The following is a 5,000-nucleotide window of genomic DNA, read 5'->3' on the forward strand; positions in this document are numbered from 1 at the left end:
TACGGACACACACACACTGACAGAATACACTACGGACACACACACTGACAGAATACACTACGGACACACACACACTGACAGAATACACTACGGACACACACACTGACAGAATACACTACGGACACACACACACTGACAGAATACACTACGGACACACACACTGACAGAATACACTACGGACACACATACTGACAGAATACACTACGGACACACACACACACACTGACAGAATACACTACGGACACACACACACACACTGACAGAATACACTACGGACACACACACACACACTGACAGAATACACTACGGACACACACACACACACTGACAGAATACACTACGGACACACACACACATACTGACAGAATACACTACGGACACACACACACACTGACAGAATACACTACGGACACACACACATACTGACAGAATACAGTACGGACACACACACACACACTGACAGAATACACTACGGACACACACACACACACTGACAGAATACACTACGGACACACACACACACTGACAGAATACACTACGGACACACATACTGACAGAATACACTACGGACGCACACACACACACTGACAGAATACACTACGGACACACACACTGACAAAATACACTACGGACACACACACACTGACAGAATACACTACGGACACACACACTGACATAATACACTACGGACACACACACTGACAGAATACACTACGGACACACACACACACACTGACAGAATACACTACGGACACACACACATACTGACAGAATACAGTACGGACACACACACACACACTGACAGAATACACTACGGACACACACACACACACTGACAGAATACACTACGGACACACACACACACTGACAGAATATACTACGGACACACATACTGACAGAATACACTACGGACGCACACACACACACTGACAGAATACACTACGGACACACACACTGACAAAATACACTACGGACACACACACACTGACAGAATACACTACGGACACACACACTGACAGAATACACTACGGACACACACACTGACAGAATACACTACGGACACACACACACACACTGACAGAATACACTACGCACACACACACTGACAGCTCTGGCCCTAGTACAGGAATTAAAAATAATTTCTGTCCCGTCTTGTCAGTTAATTTCCTGTACTGTCCTGATCCTGCAACAGAGCTATAACCCCGGAACTTTCCTGTCCCTTCCCGATAACAATCACTCCCGTCCTGTCCCTTCCCGATAACAATCACTCCCGTCCTGTGCTCATTTTTGTGCGCAGAAATATGTAGGCTATTGTGTTTGTTTAGGAAATATTACAAATATTTTTCAAATCGAATCAAATTGTATTTGTCACTTGCACCGAATACAACAGGTAATGCTTACTTACTTACAAGCCCTTTACCAACAATGCAGTTTAAGAAAAATAAGTGTTAAGTGAAAAAAATTGATAAGTAAAAATAGGTAGAGTTAAAGTGACTCTGCATAGATAATAAACAGAGAGTAGCAGCAGCGTAAAACAGAGGGTAGCCATTTGCAAATAGTCTGGGTAGCCATTTGATTAGCTGTTCAGGAGTCTTATGGCTTGGGGGTAAAAGCTGTTAAGAAGCCTTTTGGACCTAGACTTGCTGTGCGGTAGCAGAGAGAACAGTCTATGACTAGGGTGGCTGGAGTCTTTGACAATTTTTAGGGCCTTCATCTGACACTGCCTGGTATAGAGGTCCTGGATGGCAGGAAGCTTGGCCCCAGTGATGTACTGGGCCCTACACACTACCCTCTGTAGTGCCTTGCGGTCGGAGGCTGAGCAGTTGCCATACCAGGCGGTGACGCAACCAGTCAGGATGCTCTCGATGGTGCAGCTGTAGAACTTTTGTGGAGTAATGCAATATGCGACTGTGATATGTGGTTGTCTTACCTACCTTAGTTAAATGCACTGACTGTAGGCCTAAGTATCTCTGGATAAGAGCGTATTCAGAACGACCTAAATGTAGATTGATTAAAAGCTGGATGAGGACAGACAGTACAGGTATAGAACTGTAGCCTACAGCTGAGCCCTGCCACATAGAAACATTTACAACACATTAACATAAAGAGAACCTGAGCGGCATTACTGCATACATCATCCCATCTTTATTTCACTCTTCACCTGAGATGCACACGTTTAGTTATGTACGCAAACAATTGAGCTTGACGGTAAAGTTGTTGTGAGTAGAGCAGCTATGCCACAGGCCGTTTGTCCCGCACTTCAGATGGTAGCCTATTTGATTAAACCGCAGCATTTTTTACAAGCTGTGTACTGGGTTCCTTCAATGTCAAAGGCAACTCCATCAAATGTAAGCTAAAACATCGCTCTTTCCTTGGCTCTAATGTTAATATTAGTGATGGGTCCTTGGCTGCAACAAGATGTTGCAATTCCTCATCATTTAGCCTACCAACGTAGGTTGGCATCTGAGGTAGCCTAGTGACAGGCTACAACTGGGTCGAGTCGCGAGAATGAGCCGACAGAAGGGGGAGGGGGAAATTACCCTTTTTAAATGTATTTTTATTAAGGCAACTATATTAGGCCTAACCTAAACAGATTTTGGGGGGATGAAATACTCCACACATGACATATTTCCGCGCAAAAAATTCAGTTTATAATTATTCCTGTACTGCCCGTTCCTGTGGATTGTTGATTCAGTCCCATCCTGTCTCGAACTTGACTCTAGAGCTTCACTCCCATTCCTGCCAGAATCCCGCGGGACCCACAAGACCCGCATGAGTCCCGCTCCTGTGTCAACCTCTGGGCCCTACATCACCCTCTATCTCTCTCTGTATTCCTCTTATAGTTCCATCTCCATGGATCTCGCACACTAAACCTCTCTCTTCCCCTAAATCTCTAGTTCACTCCCTCCCTCTCCTTTCCTCCTTCTATCCCTTCCCCTCCCTCCCTCCTTCCCTCTCTCTCTCCCCCTCCCTCCATCCCTCCCTCCCCCCCTCCTTCCCTCTCTCTCTCCCCCTCCCTCCCTCCCCCTCTCTCACCTCTTCATGCTGACCCAGGAGGTGTCGAAGATGCCCATGAGTCGCAGCACCCCTCCAGGATGTCTCTGATAACATCAGGAGGCATCCTCAGGGAGCGGATCTCTGATAGAGACTCTGGCTTGATGTTCCCCACAGCTCGCTTAGCCTCATCCACCAGGGGCTACACACACACACACACACACACACACACACACACACACAGGTTAAACAAAGGTCAGGCGTGTGTATGTGTCTGTGACTTGATGTTCTCTACAGCACGCTCTGCCTTATCCAGGTTAATTGTAGGCCAGCTATGCTGTCGCCCTACAGACAAGCCCTGTGTTTGTTTGTGTTTGTGTATCCAGTATCCTCCAAAACAACAGCTAAAGCAACAGCTAAAACAACAGGTAAAACAACAGGTAAAACAACAGCTAAAACAACAGCTAAAACAACAGGTGAAACAACAGCTGAAACAACAGGTGAAACAACAGCTAAAACAACAGCTGAAACAACAGCTAAAACAACAGCTAAAACAACAGCTGAAACAACAGCTGAAACAACAGGTGAAACAACAGCTAAAACAACAGAGGTAAAACAGAAACAACAGCTAAAATAACAGAGGTAAAGCAACAGCTAAAACAACAGCTAAAACAACAGCTGAAACAACAGAGGTAAAACAACAGCTAAAACAACAGCTGAAACAACAGCTAAAACAACAGCTAAAACAACAGCTAAAACAACAGCTAAAACAACCGCTAAAACAACAGGTAAAACAACAGCTAAAACAACAGGCAAAACAACAGCTAAAACAACAGCTAAAACAACAGCTAAAACAATAGCTGAAACAACAGCTGAAACAACAGCTGAAACAACAGCTGAAACAACACAGGTAAAACAGAAACAACAGCTAAAATAACAGAGGTAAAACAACAGCTAAAACAACAGCTAAAACAACAGCTGAAACAACAGGTGAAACAACAGGTGAAACAATAGCTGAAACAACAGGTAAAACAACAGCTGAAACAATAGCTGAAACAATAGCTAAAACAACAAGCTAAACAACAGGTAAAACAACAGCTAAAACAACAGCTAAAACAACAGCTAAAACAATAGCTGAAACAACAGCTGAAACAACAGCTGAAACAATAGCTGAAACAACACAGGTAAAACAGAAACAACAGCTAAAATAACAGAGGTAAAACAACAGCTAAAACAACAGCTAAAACAACAGCTGAAACAACAGGTGAAACAATAGCTGAAACAACAGGTAAAACAACAGCTGAAACAATAGCTGAAACAACACAGGTAAAACAGAAACAACAGCTAAAATAACAGAGGTAAAGCAACAGCTAAAACAACAGGTAAAACAACAGCTAAAACAACAGGTAAAACAACAGCTAAAACAACAGGTAAAACAACAGCTAAAACAACAGGTAAAACAACAGGTAAAACAACAGCTGAAACAACAGGTGAAACAACCGCTGAAACAACAGAGGTAAAACAGAAACAACAGCTAAAATAACAGAGGTAAAGCAACAGCTAAAACAACAGGTAAAGCAACAGCTAAAACAACAGGTAAAACAACAGGTAAAACAACAGCTAAAACAACAGGTGAAACAACAGCTGAAACAACAGGTAAAACAACAGGTAAAACAACAGCTAAAACAACAGGTAAAACAACAGCTAAAACAACAGGTAAAACAACAGCTAAAACAACAGCTAAAACAACCGCTAAAACAACAGCTAAAACAACAGCTGAAACAACAGCTAAAACAACAGCTAAAACAACCGCTAAAACAACAGGTAAAACAACAGCTAAAACAACAGCTAAAACAACAGCTAAAACAACAGCTAAAACAACAGCTGAAACAACAGGTGAAGCAACCGCTAAAACAACCACTAAAATGACAGCTAAAACGACAGGTGAAACAACAGCTGAAACAATAGCTAAAACAACAGCTAAAACAACAGCTGAAACAACAGCT

At 43.1% G+C, this 5,000-nt stretch overlaps 1 pseudogene; it reads right to left on the minus strand.

The window, feature by feature from the left end:
* Positions 1-5,000, minus strand: part of LOC123483243 — a 176,718-nt pseudogene that overhangs the window by 111,322 nt on the left and 60,396 nt on the right.

The sequence above is a fragment of the Coregonus clupeaformis genome, unplaced genomic scaffold (genome assembly GCF_020615455.1).
Source record: "Coregonus clupeaformis isolate EN_2021a unplaced genomic scaffold, ASM2061545v1 scaf0052, whole genome shotgun sequence".
In the NCBI taxonomy this organism is placed as follows: Eukaryota; Metazoa; Chordata; class Actinopteri; order Salmoniformes; family Salmonidae; genus Coregonus; species Coregonus clupeaformis.